Genomic DNA, 18,574 nt, shown 5'->3' with positions numbered 1-18,574 from the left:
GCAGAGGGATTTGATAGACAACCTTTTAGCCCGCGTCCCTCCCTGTCGAGCTTTCCTAGACCCTTGTGAAGTCAGAAACATAGGTATAGCGTGGCTAGGCTAGAGAAAAGAATGAATATTTTTAAAATTACAGAATAAGTCTGGAGGTCCTCCTGAAATGCCACTGTTCTCGTGTCTCACTCACCTGATGACCAATTTGATTCGCAAAGAACAGTTAAAAGGAAATTTAAAGCTCAGGTTCATGGTATTTTTTTCATTTGATGTCTCTTGTAATTGTGGGGGGGGAGTCTATCCCAGCTTATTTAAGGCGAAGGCAGACACCCTGGACAAGTCACCAGTCTATCCACAGGGCTACACAAAGAGACAATCATAGTCACAGACAATTTAGAGTTACCAATTAACCTCAGCATGTTTTTGGACTGTGGGAGGAAGCTGCAGTACCCAGAGAAAGCGCACGCATGCACAGGGAGAACATGCAAACTCTATGCAGAAAGATCCTGACAATGCAAACCTGGGATCTCCTAGCTGCTGACCTTTGCAACCCCTGCTTCTCCTCGGTCTAGTAAATTACAGTAAAGGATCTCTTGATCAAGGGAGCAGCTGTTGGAGCAACACCTGTAGTGATCCCCCCTGAACAACAAAACGACTGCAACAGCAACCCAGAATCCAAAGCAGGGCTGTGGGGATTTGAAATGAGCTCGTGACCTTGACCCGTAAAAAGCCATCCCTGCCCCGCGGCGCTGCATTCACTAGCTGCGGTCACTGAGAGCCCATTAGTCGCTGGCAGGCACTGCAGATGCTGCAGCTCTCACTGCCTGGTTTTAGGAATTTTGTTTAATCACATAAAATCATAAGCTGCAGGCATTAGTTTGTGTAATCACGCATGTCTCCAGGCCGTGTGAGTCAGCAGAGTGAGGAAACAAACTATGTCAAATGTTCATTAGAGCTGCATTAGAGCTCTATCTGTTGGACAGTAAGTGGCATGGTGGGAGGCCACAGTCACACAGCTGCCATGCTGGATTAAGATGGATTATTTGTTTGGCGGAAAAGTAATCCAGGGAGATTGCTGATTGGCTACTACCTCCTTTTTGTTGTAGTTGGAGGGAAAAAGGTAGGATTCCTTCAACTCTGTCGCCTAAAAATGATGTATATACACAGTTAATTAGAATCTGATTAATTTTGATGGATGAGTCATAATGCTTAACTGCATATTATGTCTATATATCTAATAAGGAAATGTTAGTTATTGTAGTTGTTAATAGATTAATACTGAAAGTACCAGTGTGTTTTTCTTGCTAAAATATTCTCATTGGTTGTTTATTTAATGCCTGTAAACTCATTTCCGTGTTAAAAGTTGCATATTTAGAAGAATTTCCCATGAAAATAAATGACTTACATGTACGTTTACACTGATGTTTCTGTCAATAATTGTGTGGATCTGTATTTCTTTGCAGTTCAAGCACATCAGCTCAATATTAGAGTATTGTACACTGTAAACCCGAATAAGTAACCACAACTCAAAAGTTTTAAGGGAATCATTTGCCTCAAAAGTTTGAAGTTATTAAACTCATATTTTTTAAGTTATTACACATATGTATCAATTATCTGAACTTAAAAAAAAATACTGTTTGTACTTAAATATTTCAGTCACATGTACTATAAATCAATAATCTGAACTTTAAAAATTTGAGTTTTTTGTACTTAAATATGTCTGTTAAATGTACGATGTATCAATTATCTGAACTTAAAAAGTGGTACCATAAACTTATATACTTCAGATACATGTAACTTAAATATATAAGTACAATGTACCAGTTCTGTTTATAATAACAACTCTAAAAACAGTACTTCATGTTCCATGAACTCAAGAACATTTATTCAAACAACTCAAACAATCAATTTTTAAACCTTCTTTTACAACAACATAACATTAGACTTACACATATGAAATTAATTAATTTTCATCCAAAAGCCAAATATCCCTAACTTTTTGTGAATAGTGTAAACTGCCAAACAAGTATTGACTATAATATAAAAGCTGTATTGCAAAGTACCTTGTACTTTTTTTTTTTTAACATGGCTCAATATATCCATAAATGTCATAAGCGAATTCCATCTCGTCATGAGAAGAGTGTAAACATTCAAAACAAACTGCAACTCTCTTCATAAAACTACTATGAAAGAGTGCAAGGGCCATGTATTTTTTTTCTCCATGGTTGAATACATCCATAACATTCATTGTAAACATTCTAAACATCAAACTATAACTGAAATGTAAACTTAAACAGTGCAAGTAAATTAATTGCTATTTGAATAATCACAGTGCAGATTTTGGTTAACTCTTCATAAAAGTAATATTACAAAGCAGTGCAAAGTACTGCACTTTTTTCAAAACTAAGGAACATCATGAGCAAATGCCTTCTTGCCATGAGCAGATTGTAAATAATCTGATTTTCAAACTACAACTTAAACATAAAGTGCAAGTTAAATGATTAGTCACGATACATGTTTGAGTAAATAAAAGGAAACAGATGAGAAATATCCTTGAAGGCAGAAAGGAAAAAAGGGGGGGAAATGCAGGCACATGGGTGTTAAAAATTGTGCAGCACATTCAATCTCTCATCTTGTCCCATTTTTGTTTTTCATGGTGCAGAACTGTTGATACAGTATGGCCTGAATGAAAGCCCTCAACATACAAATTACTAGCCGTTTGTGGAGTTTAGTAAAACTTCAATTCAACAAGCAGATGTATCTACTTTTCAGAGTTCCTAGCCATTAAGCAGCTTGTTGAACTGTTTGCATCTTATGAACCTTACTAAACAAATAAATCAGGATTGTTAAGCAAGGCATTCTTGAGGGACAGGAGTTTGGGTACCAGTGTTCCTGAATTCAAATCCAGCAAAACTTTCTGAATGAACTGAAAGGTGTTGGGCAGTGCCTTTGGATAATCGAGATGCAGCGCATACATCAGTTCGAACACAACAACAACAGCATCGCTAAATCTGGGAAGGGAGATCACCTCGTCACCTTCACTGTTGACTGTGACCTTCCTGGGGTCGTAGTGTATAGCGCGCTTGACATTGTCCCCAACTGCAGCAACCGTCAGGAGCACGATTGGGTCAGTGAGCTCTAGATCGGCATCCTCTTCCTGAATGAATGAAAGAAATGTCCTTGCAGTGGTTCCTGTTAAAGTTGCCCTCGTAAAGTGCGTTTATGTGTGAACATGCCTGTTCTCGAATGACTGGAAATCATGGAGGCTGCTATATTCTTTCCTTCCAGTACGTTCGTCAAGAATGTGCTTCTGGTTCCTGTTTGCATTTATGCTTTGTGTGGAGCTGAACATAGTCACTCAGACCCATTTTCATATTCTTTTTCGACACGGAAAAACTACCGTAACAGCAACAAAGTACAAAAACATCTATTGAATTCATGTTAGATGTACTTACAGTTGATGTGGTGATCTTGAGGCCGTTGGAGAAGAACCGTCTTTTATGAAGATATAAAAGTCTGCGCTTGGTCCGCTCAGAGCGAGAGACGGCCGCCATTACAGGAATACTTTCAGAGGACGAAACTCCGCCCCTTGAGCAACACGTCATGACGCAATCTGACGCAAACCCCGAATTGTACAGATTACTATAACTATTAGCTTTGCCGTTACTTTAAACGAACTAAATGCTCAATATACTCAAAGTGTTGTCGTTGGAAAAACTTTCTAACACATTTTAAGTACATAATACATAATAAAATAATGATTTACTACATTAGGGATTACAGTGTACATCATGAATCTAATTTTTTTACAAATGGCAATTCATTCTTGAATGTGAACACTGTTTTACTGTATTTAAATCGGGAAAAATGTCATTATTTTACAGCAATTTTAGAGTTTTTGAATGTTATTGTGTCACCACTTTGTTGTAACTTCTTTTTCCAACTTATTTTCACAGTATTTTTAGTACGTATGTTTTCCAATATCTAATGGCTTTTCTTAGTACCAGACCACCGAAACATTGCAAATAAATGCATTTTTTTGCAAGTATGATAGTGTGTTGGAGTCTGTTTGAAATTGTTGCAGATGCCGGTCCCTCTTTTACACAACTGTCTCATGAAATAGAAGCATAAATACGTTCTTTGTCTTTGTTCATTTGAGGCTGAAAGTCCAAAAGAGGGAGGGTGAGGGTGAGCTTTAATTTTGTTAACACCTTTAGAGGAAGAAGGTGTTACCAAATAGGGTGTCAGGGGTGTCAAATTCATTTCAGATCAGGGGTCCACATTTAGCCCAATTTGATCTCCAGTGGGTCGACAATGACAACTCCAAATGCTTCCTTTGTTTTAGTGCAAAAAAGTACATTCTGGAAATGTTCATATTTAAGGAATTATCTTTTTACAAAACATCGTGAACAACCTTCCTTAAGAAAAATAGATTCAATTTCAGCAATATTATGCCTCAGTTTATCATTTACACATTACAACTTAGAGATCACAGTGTGTGTATATCGGCAAAAAAACATTTAGTCACAGGTGTCTGGAACTGAACAATCTAGTCTTTGACTGTATGATGAAAGGGAACAAAGTCAGACAAAAAAGAAAACAACAGAAGACCAAATACCATATAAATGAGACATAAAATGACAAAAATGAGACAAACGACATGAAACAAAACAAAGAAAGAGACAAAATATTAGACAAAAAAGATCCAAAGTGACAAAAAATAGTCAAAAATAAAGCAACAAATCACACAAATGAAAACAAACTAGACAAAAAATGACCAAGTCCCCCCCCCAAAAAAATGACAAAAAACGCAAGTGAGACAAAAACAGAAAACAACAAAAAGAATACACAAAACAACGAATAAAGCAAAAGACAAAATGACAAAAATAAGACAAACACAAGCGAGACAAAAAAGGAAACGCAAAACAACAAAAACAAGAAACAAAATGCCAAAAAGACAAAAAAATAGACAAGAAATTACACAAATAACACAAGCAAGATCAAAAATGACAAAAAAGAAACAAAACCACAAATTGGCAAAAAAAAAAAACAACACACAAATAAGGCAAAAAAGAAACAAAACAACAAAAACATGAGACCAACGACAAAAATCAGACTAGACAACAAAGAAGACAAATAACAACAAAAACAAGAAACAAAATGCCAAAAAAAATTAGACAAGAAATTACACAAATAACACAAGCAAGATCAAAAATTTCAAAAAAGAAACAAAACCACAAATTGGCAAAAAAAAAAAAAAACACACACAAATGAGGCAAAAAAGAAACAAAACAACAAAAACATGAGACCAACGACAAAAATCAGACGAGACAAAAAAGACAAAAAACAACAAGACAAAATATTTCAAAAATGAGACAAAAAAATGACAAAAGAAGAATGAGCAATCTAATATTTTAATTTATGATCAAAACAACTTGTCATGTAGTCCAAATTATTTTAAATTTGTACAGTTTTACAAATTTACAATTTGTACACTTTACAAAGTCGCCCCACTGGCCGAATTGGACCCTCTGGTGCACCGGTTTTGGCCCATGGGCCACATTTTTAACACACCTAAGCTAGAGACTTGAAAAAAAACGATCAAGAAAAACATTGGTTGATTCTACAAGTACTTAAAGATAATATCTAAGGTTTGGGATTTATTATGTAGTTACATGTAATTCTTCTAAATTAGATGCAATAATACAGCATAAATAGAGCCTGACTTTGTGGACATAACGTAATGGTTTGAACTGTTTTTTCTGGCCTATTTGAAGCTGGTTTTATCGATCTGTCCCCTACGACGCGCTCGGCTGTGCATCAAAAGGACTGTGTCGATTAGTTGATCTCATGGGGCGCGTTTGATTTCATGCGTAATCTCAGAAACAACAATTTACCAAACAGTCACCTCCAGGTTCAAATCAAGCTGTTCTGGTTCTTTTGATCAGGATCAGCAGATGGTGTCGCCCAGCTTGCAGGGAATTTGAGCAAATGTCTCCTGTTTTCTGAGCATGAAAAGTATTTCTTGTATGTTTTTTTTAAACATGGAACTTAAATCCATTATTGTGTTTGACAGATCATTTCTAGTGTTAATACACATATTAGCATGTGATTGAAAAGTCGATGAGAGCTGCTGCTGTGTTTGGTTCACACATTAATTGCCTGTAGTAACCAAGCATTTAACAGCTCTTTGTAACAGAGAACTGGAATAGTTATTTGCCATAATTTTGACAATCATTAGTTTCACTTCTAACTCATGTACAGTATGTTCATGAGTTGTAACTCATATGGGAATGGCTAGTGTGACGTCATGGACCACTTCCGTGTCCTACGCCGCGGCGCACCGAATGAAAACACAATGGCAGTAGCGAAAGAACCGGTCACCTTTTTCACTGTGACATCTTATTTTGCGGATTTTCCAAAGTCGGTAAAGCGAGGTCTTAACTCTTACAACTCAAACAGAGTTGTAAATGTTAGTGTGCTGGCAGGTGGTTTTAAAGGGAAAGTCCAGGTCACATAGATCCATATCCTAGTCAAGTCGAGTATTTTGGGCAGATGGTCAAGCAAGTCCAAGTCCCCAAAACTGGGACAAAAGCCTCCCTCGGCAGACTTTATTCTTATATATTAAAAGTATAAACTTATTATCAGAGACTTTAATCTCGACCACTTTTAGTTTCTTTTGTAATGTGGCCCAAACACTCCTCGTAACACAAAAAGATAACATGATTCAAGTGGCTAATACTAGCTAGCGCACGTTAGCTCCCGGCGCTAAATGTGTTTTCTAAGATTAGAAATCCGACTTACCTTATCAGTGTCAGCCATCTTCTCTTCTCCTTTTCGTCCAGAGGAAAGTGGTAGAAAGATATCGTTTTATTTACATCATTTCTATTGTTGCAACACGGGACACAACACAGCACCATTATATCGTTGGTTTGGTAGGACACGATGACGTAGTTACTAGCCATCCCCATACAGTACCAGTAAAACGTTTGGACACCTCTTTTCATTTAATGTTATTTCTTTATTTTCATGACTATTTACATTGTAGATTCTCACTGAAGGCATCAAAGCTATGAGTGATCACATGAAATTATGTAGTCAAAAAAGTGTGAAATAAGTCAAAACATGTTTTATATTTTAGATTCTTCAAAGTAGACATCCTTTGCTTTGACTACTGCTTTGCAAACCATTCTTTCAGTGAGCTTCATGAGGTAGTCACCTGAAATGGTTTTCCAACAGTCTTGAAGGAGTGATGCTTGCTTTATCCAAATCAGTAAGAGTGTGGTAAATAGTCCTACCAAACAGAAAAAGTGCAACAAAGACAAAGCAACAGTGGCAGTCTTTGCGCTGCAGTGACACAAAGGTGCATTAATATAACGTTATTCATCATGGAGGCATCGAATCGATCGATATTAGCACATGAAAAGAAGGCTTCTCCATCTGGAATAATGCTCAGGATAAAGCGGACATTCACACCAAGTAGCTCAACAAGCAGAACAATATCTGGTCTCGAGCGTAGATACAGTTTTAAAGCATTGTGTTAAAGGAGCAACACTGACCAGGGAAACCACATCAAAGCGAATGTCTTTGAATATTTTTTGATGTGAAGCTAATGTGTTAAATCTGGGTTAAAGCAACTCTTTTCCAAAGGTCAGGAGAACTTTGTCATTTTGTTGCCATTAACAAATGTGTGTTAATTTAATTAGATCTAATCTTTTCACCACTCAGCCCCGAAATGCTGTTTTATTTTTTATTGTTTCTTTACCCATCCATCCACCTCCCTCCACTACAGAGCAGCAATGTTGCCTGATTTTGCCTTCTCTCCCAGCAGATAAAAGCCATTTTATCTGCTCACTAAAAGATGAGGATACACGTTTTTGGGGCTATTTGATAAAGCAACTGATGGAGGCAAACCTGTTTGTTACTCCGCCAAGGAACGGCAGTGTTATGTGACAATTGGTGTATGTTTGTCTATTGGTCTGTTTGTCTGTCTGTTAGCAACATGACTGAAAAATGGATTATTGGATTTGGATGAAATTTTCAGGGAAGGTGAGAAATTACACAAGGACCAACTGATTAGATTTTGGCAGTGATGCGGCTTATAATCTGGATACATGGATTTGTTCAAGATTTCTGTATCACTGCAAGATAGCAGCACAGCGTCACTGTAATTATGACTACAAGTGAACAATAGGTCAGCTGCCTGCTGACGATCACATAATTACGATGATACCACAAATCCACCGCAGCAAACTTATCAAGATTTGTCCTTCGAAAATGATACAAGGAACAATTGATTAAATTGTGGGGGTTTATCCGAGTCCCATTAATTCCCGCCACCCGCTACATATTTAGGTCATGTGATTCAGCACCCATACATAACATACACATGCATAACATACATCTGTGCTCAATGCAAAGTCATTTTTTATTAAAGATTTCATCTGTTGGAAATGACTCTCTGAGTGCTTTTCTTTTATTCCTGTATCAGTGTCACGATTCCAAAATAAATCAATACATTTTTGTAGATATTTAGTCGATTGACATTGGACTCAAGAGCAAATACCTTTAAATTTTGCTTCTGCTCTGTTTCTATACATTTCCACCAAAAATATCTCATTTCAGTCTGAACTATAAAGCCCACAGAGAAGCCAGATCCTCCGGGTGCATTTTCAGGGTTAAGAAGCCGAAATTAAGTAATATCTAAGGGAGAGAAATGATGCTTCTGGGTGGAACTCCAGTTCAGGAATAGTTCCGCTCTCGCCGAGGTTTGCACTCTGAGTGCCTTCTCATTAGCATGAGTGATGGAAACCCCTTCTGATTTTACAGTTGGCCTTGAATTCATTTTCACTGCTTCTCCATGCAAATGCTGTTTTCCACCCCCATCAAACTGCTTCGAGAGCTTTTCAGGCATTTTTTTTACAGCACAGGAAGGGGTCTGCAGGAGGAGTGAATGAGTTTACAGAACTGCACTGCTGACCCACACTGTGGAGCCGTCACACACAAATAAAAACCACTGACACAGATACTCAACTGTGAGTGGGTGTAGCAGCTGAGTATCTCTTTCTATTGCATTTGTACAGAGAAAGTTTCTGTTACGTTCCTTGATGTGTTTGTGTCTAGGTATGGTAGGTTGTGTTTTTTTTTCGGTTTTCTCCTCTTTTTCTCAGGTTTCGCCCAGTCGGAGTGGCCAGGTGCAACTGCACTTACTTCACAATCACTGGAGATTGTTAAAAGCTGAGCCACTCTGATCGTCATTGCGGAAATTCCTTGGCAGCAACTCAAAATGGTATTCAGTAGTTTGTATGGCCTCCATGTGCTTGTATGCATGACCGATGATGCCGGGACAAGCTCTGAATGAGACGACAGATGGTGTCCTGGTGTATCTCCTCCCAGAACTGGACCAGGGCATCGCTGAGCTCCTGGACAGTCTGAGGAGCAACCTGATGGTGTCTGATGGAACAAAACATAATGTTCCAAAGTTGTTCTATTGGATTCAGGTCAGGTGAGCATGGGGGCCAGCTAATGGTATCAGTTCCTTCATCCTCCAGGAACTGCATGAGTTCTCTTACCACATAAGACTGGGCATTGTCGTGCACCAGAAGGAATGTGAGACCAATGTGAGAGCTGTGTCCATACACAAGTCAGGCATGTTTCCTGTTGGTGTTGGACTCCACCAGGGCTTCGAATTGTCTCCAGTCCTGTTTGTAGTGTTCATAGACAGGATCTCAAGGTGCAGCTGGGGTGAGGAGGGTGTCCGGTTTGGGAACCTCAGGATCGCGTCTCTGCTTTTTGCAGATGATGGTGTCAGGCCAGCAGCAGCTGGGCCTAATTGAGCATGATTCTGTGGTTTTGCTTTGTATGCTTTTCTTCCTCTCTCTCTAGGTGTGGCTCTGCAGGCAGGAGTGGCAACAGGTGTTCTTTATTCGCAATCATGATCGCTGGGCGGGGAAGCAGCTGAGAGCAGCTCATCAGATCATCACCTTCTCCTTCATAAGCAGACGCTGCCTGCTCCTCAGCGCCGGATCATAGCAATAGCAACATCTATTCCTGTAATCACTCACCTGATTACTTTACCACTTCTCACCGTCATCCGTTCCTAACTCCGCTCTTTGTTCTTCTCTCCAGTCACCGGTTCACCCGTTCCAGTTCCTGCCTCTCCACAGCCACCCTGCTACATTTCGTTTGTTCGTTTGAGGAAGTTCGGCAGAGACGTTTCAGCCATCCGGGGTTCCTCCCACACATCAATGGTTGCCTTCGTTCCAACTACGTTTCATCTGCCGTTTGTTGAGGAAGTTCGGCAGAGACGTTCCTGCTATTCGGCGTTCCTTCCACACATCGATGGTTGCCCCGCTCCAGCAACCATATAGACTGCCGGCCGACTACAAACCATCAATTGGCCCTGGAACCCAGTCCGAGCATCCCGATTCTTCCGTCGTTAAGTACTGAGAGAAAAACTAATTGTTTGCCTGAGTTGAGAAACATTAACCTGCATAGTAGTAGTTGAGATGAGACAGCTGGTGGTCAGAGCCGAGCATCAGTGAGAGAGAGCAAGTTAGTATTGAACATTTCTGTGTGAACTTTACCATAAGTATCCTTGAGATTTAGTGACATTGGAAGCGCTAGGAGATTAGCTTTGTTGGTGTTTTGTATGTAATTCTTGTTGAGGAATTTAGTTTGAAGTTTTTCACTGGTGATTAGTTCTCCGAGCCACTAGTCTGCACAACCTCTGTTTTGTGTCAAACAAGATACTTCCTGTTACTAGCCCTGTTCTGGGATTTGTAGTTTGTTGCAAGAGAAATTAAATTTCATTCATTTAAAAACTAATTGTCTGTCGTTTCCTGCACCTGAGCTCCTCCATTTACCCTAACCGATGGACCGTGGTCACACACTGACCTTCAATACACACTGGAGTAGTTTGAAGCCGAGCATGAAGTGGTGGGGATGCGCTTCAGCACCTCCCAGTCCAAGGCCATGGTTCTCTGCCAGAGACCATTGGATTGATCCCTCCGGGTCAGAGAGGGAGTTTAATTATCTTGGGATCTTGTTCATGAGCGATGGGTAAATGGAGCATGAGATGGACAGGCAGCTTGGTGCGGCATCAGCAGTAATGCAGGCATTGTACCAAACCACCACAAGGCAAAGCTCTCGATTTACGAGTCCATCTACATTCCAACCCTTACCTATGGTCGTAAGCTCTAAGTAGTGACTGAATGACCAAGATCGTGAGTACAAGTGGCCAAATGAGCTTCCTCCGGCGTGAGAAGCTTGGACACCCAAACAGAGCTCGGAGTAGAGCCGCTGCTCCTTTGTGTAGAAAGGAGCCAGTTCAGGTGGTTTGGATATCTGATTCAGATCCCTCTAGGGAAACTTCCTTTTGAGGTTTTCTGAACACAAGGAGAAGACCCCGGGGTAGACCCAGAACTCGCTGGAGGGATTATATAACTAGTCTGGCCTGGGAGCACCTCAGGATCCCCCAGGAAAAGCTGAAAAGTGTTGTTGGGGGGGAGGGGACATCTGCAATGGCCGGCTTTGTCTGCTGCCTCCCAACCCAAACCTGGATAGGTGGAAGAAAATGGATGGATAGATGGATAGAATTTCTGATTCTTTCTTTTGTAAAAAGAAAAACAGATCAGCGTGTACAATGTTTATCCAAGTGCCCACAAGTATTACCAATACTAGAAAAATTGGAGGCTTTACACACTATAGACATTTTTCCATTTATATTTGAACAATCTGTATGTACACACTGCTCTGCACATCAGTTCTAAGAAGATATTTCACCATGCTGAATGTATCTTTTAACAACTTACTCTATACACTGTTTTCATACATGACTTTTCTTTGCTGTTTAAAAATGGCCTCCAGTTCAACCAACAAATCACAAAATTTTGTAATTTTTATGGAATCTGGTGCACAGAGAGTACAGCAAAAAAATAGTTTGTATAGTTGTCACATAGCCAAATAACATTGTTCAAGACATTCAATTTTCTTTATTTAGTCACACAGAATTAAAAATTAGAATTTTTTTGTTTGTTTTTTTTTTAAGCATTTTTCGCTGATAAATGGTTTGTTTTGGTGCCGGTAGATTTTGGACTGAGATTGTTAATGTAGTCAGCTTTGGAGTTTCAACAAAAGGCTCTTAGTGGATTCTGTTCTACAAATTGTTTTTCATGCTGAAATGGGCTACCATACCAACCATCCATCCAAGGGGAGCAATACCCACTGGCTAACTAATTAGTCAATTAGCTAGAGTGCACTAAACAATGTACTAATGTCTGTATTGTTTAGATGTTGAATTGTGTCGACATTAATATTCAGCACCTCCTTTACTAAGACTTCACCTCTAAAGCTTCTATGGTTTGAGCTGCCAATCAAACGCCAGCATTTTCTTATGAATCTATATTCTTCCTGTCATTCATTCAAGAACTATATAAACATTAAATCGCTTCCAGTGTCACTTTTAACTGCAAAAATGTGCAAAAAAAAGTGTTATTTTAGCTTAGCAGTCAGTGTTGGATGTCTGTGTTCTTCTCTTTTCTGCCATTGGTCCATCACTTACTGCACCAGCCGTGATTTCATGTAACGCTACACCCAAATTACCAGTTTAGAGAATCATATTCCCGCAAATTACCGCACTGCGGCTTCACTCCATCCATCCAAATTATCTGTACATCTTGTCATCAGGTTCAGCGGTTGCTGTGAGAAAATCTATTCGTGAAAACAGAGTGAGGCTTCAAATTAAAATGAAGATACAAACTACTACAAACATGTTCTGTGAGTACAGATGGTAAGAGAACACAGAAAGTGTGAGGGGAACATTAACTTCTCAAGCAAGTTTCATGAAAAAGCTCAGTTCCATTAAGTTTCCCTAAAAACAAGCTCACCTGCGTAGGACGTAGTGTTTTTTTTTTTTTGTATTATTAGTATCTATTTTATTTTTAGTATTTGATGAGCTTCGCCTTTGTAAATGATCTGAATGAAGTCTGTTTCATCCAGTAATTACTGGGATATTTCTGTCCTGACCGAATCACAATCAGGCTACAATAGGTTCAAAAATTTAATTGAATTAGGTTAAATTGAAATCTTTCTGCATGGAGTTTGCATGTTCTCCCTGTACATATGTGGGTTTTCTCCGGGTACTCTGGCTTCCTCCCACAGTCCAAAAATATGCTGAGGTTAATTGGTTACTCCAAATTGCCCGTAGGTGTGAATGTGAGTGTGATTGTTTGTCTGCATATGTAGCCCTGTGACAGACTGGTGACCTGTCCAGGGTGTCCCCTGCCTACACCCGAGTCAGCTGGGATAGACTCCAGCACCCCCCGCAACCCTAATGAGGATAAAGCGGTGTGTAGAGGATGGATGGATGGATGGATGGATGGATGGATGGATGGATGGATGGATAAAATAAATTTAAACAAAACTAACAGCTTTAAAATTTTAATCAAATAAGAAAAAACATCAATTAAAGTAAATAAAATAAACTCTAATAAAATCAAATTAATTTAAGTTAATTTGAAATGCAGTAAAATTTATTAAAATGAATTAATAGAGATAAATTCATTGACTATAAATGATTTCTCACGAGACATCTGAAGTTTAATTATTTTAATAGTTATTATCATTGTTATTTTGAATAACGTATAAGCATTTTGCTATAAATATGTAAAAACAGAAGTGTCCTTTATATTACTATTATTCAAACTGGCCATACATGCTTAGGCTGATTGTTCGAATTTTCCTACACTAATCTATAATACAGATTGAATCTTTTCGGTTTAAAAATAAAATTAAAGATATTTGATTGATGCGTTCAGTAACTACAAATGTTGTGAATTATAATCACAAAAACTGCCCAAAACAATGCATAATTTGTCATATTTATTCACAGCACATGACTAGGTGAGAGCGGGAATCGAACCACCGACCCTTCGATCATTGGACGACCTACTCTACCACCTGAGCCACAGAAACCCACTTCTACACTTAAGATCATGTTTTTATGTAATAGTAATAGTCTATTATTATCGGCTACCTATGGAAAGAAATCCGAGTGATTAATTTGCTTTTTCTGTGATTTCAAAAGTTATCTAATGATTACATTTCATTACTTTAATAAATGCATGTCTGCTCATCCTTTCTGTCATTTTTGCAATTTGTGAACTCAAACTTGACGAATCCATGAATAGAATCCTGACGATGAGACACTGAAGTCGTGATATCTGAACTTAGAAGTAAACCCTAAAAAAAAATGATCTTGAAAAACAACTTTTAAAAATACTGAGCTGCATTTCTTGTGTTGGCATAATGAGATGATTAAGTTGTGATTTCCAGATAACGGACTTCAGGAAATTAGGTGCAGCTGCACAAAATATCCCAGATCAAAAAGCCAGACAAGCTCTGGAGCAAGTGGAACATTTGACTGCGGAGATTCTAAAGAAAACGCTGTCAACAACACTTTGATGCAAGCCTCCAGTGGGATTCACCTGACTGTCAATTCTCAACTGTGGTTATGGTTCAAAGCAGACTTCACTGACCCCATCGCTTTCTATACAAATGAAACACAGAGACTGCAGATAGACTCTTTAGTATTCACTCAGGCCCGCGGCGATGTTTTCTCCATCTGCCATGTATTTTTTAGCAGCATCGCTTTGGTCTGAATAAATTATTTATTTTTAGAAAAAATGTAAACTCCCAAAGCAAGCTGCCTCCTGGCCGACTGCATCGAAGGTTATTAGTCCACTTAAGTTCAACAGGCGAGTCTGTGAGTGGCCATAAATCCACAGAGAATACTGAAAACAATACAGGCTTCTTTCTAAAGAGGCTCTTTTGCCTTTTTCACTTCTTCTATTTCACTTCGCAACCGACTTGAAAAGTTTGAATATACCAGCATTAGCAGGGTTATAGTCACCTTTACTCATGTTCCTGTGATTGCAGATACAGTTGGGCATGACTAAAATATGAGACAGCTGTAAATAATGCATCTCTACTAAATTTTTGGTTGCCTATTTTCAGGTTTTCAGTCTTGGAGTTGCCTGAAGCACCACAAGCGGTGGGTGGTTTAGACTCGAATGCATCAGCGGGGCACTACTCATCCTCATGTGGTCAACCGAGGTTGTTTTTTCTCCCTCCGCTAATTACTTTAGGCAATTGCTCATGTATTATATCTAAAAAGACCATATTGATGGCTACTGCTACTATTCAAGAAAAGTCATTAAAAGCCTAAATTGATCTTGGACGTCATTGCAGCCAATCAAGGTGCATTCAGTTGTTCAATGTTGGACGTAGTGTTTAAAGTGCAATCCAGTTATGATTCCTAGAACTCCCAGCAGTTTCTAGGCAATTTTCTTGCTTCCGTCACATTTTCCTGCAATTTGAAGTTTTGCATCTCTTTGGAAATAGCACAACCACTGCTAGACAGTACTCAAAAAGTGTTCTATGTAAAGTGCTAGAAGAATTTCCTTGTTAGTGTAGTGAATAGTGTCTCTGCCTGTCATGCGGAAAACCGGTCTTCGATTCAGTAACTTAAGGGGCAGTTGTGGCGCAACCGTTGGACGACCGTTTAAACTCCAGTCAGAGGTCAGAGGTTCAAACTCCGATATGTTGGGCCCGTGACCAAGGCCCTTAATCCTTCCTGCTCCAGGGGCACCGTACAGTGGTTGACCCTGCACTCTGACTCCCCCAATTGGGGGGGTATGCGAAACCTGTAAATTTCCCCTAGTAGGATTAATAAGGGATAATAAAATTTATTAAAAAAGAAAATTGAATGCCTTGAACAATGTTATTTGGCTATCTGACAACCCTACAAGCTCTTTTTTTTGTTGCACTACTCTGTATATCACCTCTAAAAAGATGTTTCACCATCCTGAATGCTACTCTGTGTACCGTTACTGAGCCATGCCACATATATTTTATTGGTCAAATGTGTTTTCATTTTATCTCACTGTGTCTTATAAAGTTACATCAATGACATCAAATTTTAGGCTTAAATTTGGTGAATTTTCCTGATGCAACAACGTCAACATGACATGTTCAAAGAAAGTCGATGAATTACTCAATTTTTAGTTTTCTGCCTCTACTGAATAAATTAAAGTGTCATTCTGGTAACTTTTGTCATAGGCGCTGGGATTTGAGTAAAAATAGCTTTCATTTTTTTGGTCAGTATTGGTGGTGTTTGCCTCCTAAGTGTTGATGAACATGATGAAGACAGGCTGTTAAATTCTGTCCATTTCTTCCTGCTGCAGCAGCTGTGACACTCCTTCCTCCACAGATATTCTACAAAACACTCTGGAACACTACATTAGACGGTGAGGACAGACAGAGTCAGTCATCGCAAGAGAGTGATGGTGGCAATTTCTTTGTCAAAGGGTTCTCCGCTGATTTTAAATGTCATTTTCAGTTTACCCATCATGATTAGTTCTGCTCAGCTTGGGAAAAAAATTGTGTAATGTATTTTGTGGCTGTGGAGGGGCTTACTAAAGGGAAGAGATAGTCGATGTCTCTATAGAGATGTCATCAACCTCATCTGGGGCTTGAACTCAAAAAATCTTTCATTAGAACCTGAAGGTGGGAAGTTTAATAGATGTAGTTGCTTCCCAAACAGTGACACTGCAAGGAAACATATATGGAGTCATACCAGAGACTTACAGATGAGATATCTTTTTCTGTGCTCCTTTGATTTAGACTATTCTTCTTCTAATGTGTACAAGTTCGTCAATAGGTGGATTTCCAATGGACGAATTTCAGGGCAGATATGGTCAAGAATGGTTCCACTGTCCAATCCTTTCTGTGCATTTTTTCCCCATTGCAGTGTGGGATCCAACACTAACTCCAAGTGCACCAGAGCAATAACAAATAGTAGTTTCCCCCATAGTCTGGCTGGGATAAGCCTTAGAGATCGGGCGAGGGGCTTGGAGCTTCAGAAGAAGCTCAGAGTGGAGTCGATGCTCCTTTGAGAGGTTTGGGCATCTGATAAGGATGTTGCCTTGACACCTTCCTTTGGGGATTTTCCAGGTAAGTTCAACTGGGAGGAGACCCCAGGGTAGACCCAGAACTTACCGGAGGGGTTATATATCTCATCTGGCCTGGAACAACTCACGATCCAACAGGAAGAGTTAAAACAAATGGTACTGAGGAGAGGGACTTGATGGATGATGGATGGATAGATGGATGGATGGATGGATGGACAGACGAATGGACGGATGGAAGGATGGATGGATGGATGAAAGTCCTGTTTTTCAGCATATAGGAAATAAAACAATGGAGGCTTTGTTATGTAGCCTATTTGATGAATTTCATGTTAAAAATGGTACATGACCTTGCTACCGGTTGAGGACATAACTGGCCCTTGTCAGCATTTATCTTCTCCAAGTTCAACCTCAGTTTCAGCTGCTGAGGAGTATCTCCCCTAGAGTAGCTGCCTTTCCCCTACCCTCAAAACAACCCTGAAACTGGTTCTACGGGTGACATTTACTGTTGTAGTCGGAGCATGCTCAAAGTTTTCACCGGAACTAGAGTTAAATAAAAAGTTGTAGAAAGTCTATCAATGATATATATGAAAAACAAGAGAAAAACAAGTTATTTACTGTAATAATTTGTTTTTGCATTAGAAGGTTCAGTCTAACACATAGAAAAACTGGAACAGTTAAACATATTGACTGGTCTGTATGAGGGTACTTCAAAAAGCTCTTGGCCTCACCAAGAAACAATGGACCCAACTCCCATTTTGAGGCATAACTATTGACGATAACTCAAATGTTTGTCGTAAGTTCTTTGCAAAAGGAGAGCAGATCTTGGAGCTGACATGATGTTGCTCCAGGACAAAGGGGACAAGAAGCAATCAAATGTGACTTTAAACTGTCGCCCTGCACTATCTGACTTCTATTTGAGAAACTCTAATCTTACTTATGTGGTCACCATTTATAGAGTGATGATGACGTTGTGCATGCTGCTGAAGAGAATCTGGAGGTTTGAGATGTGATCTTCTTCCATGAGCATCGATGAACCAAGTGCATTAATATGACAAGAGACTTTCTTGAAAAATAATACAAGAACAATCCTGTGACATTTTCGAGTGGGTCAGAGAACTTTGTTGAAGTACCCTCATAAAAATATATATTGCTCCTCATTATTTGTCACTTTAGTGTCTCATTTAGGATCCTGTAACAATGATGACACCACATTTCTAGAGATGTGATGAGTCAGCAGTTGGGTTGTTGCAAGGTTATGATCAGACCCTCTGGAGCTGCCAGAGGTTACTGTGGAGATCTATTCCAGTTAGAAATGATCACATTCTGGTACCAGAGAATCTAGATTATGCTGTAAGTTTACATGTCAACAGTATCAAACATCTTCTGTTAGAGATAATGTCAAAAGAATGGTTTGTAAGTCTGGAAGACAGATATTGATACAGTAGATAATTTATTACAAGAATTTTAGTCTGAAATATATCTCAGTGCTGCATATACAGTACTCAGTAAAGCACCTAAGGCATGCTATTTAGGGTACTTTAAATGCAACACCACCCAACACAGTAATAGTTCCTAGTAGAGACAATATAAACGGTCCATTCTGCCATTTCATT

Source organism: Acanthochromis polyacanthus, chromosome 22, assembly GCF_021347895.1.
Source record: "Acanthochromis polyacanthus isolate Apoly-LR-REF ecotype Palm Island chromosome 22, KAUST_Apoly_ChrSc, whole genome shotgun sequence".
In the NCBI taxonomy this organism is placed as follows: Eukaryota; Metazoa; Chordata; class Actinopteri; family Pomacentridae; genus Acanthochromis; species Acanthochromis polyacanthus.
This window is presented reverse-complemented; position numbering follows the sequence as displayed.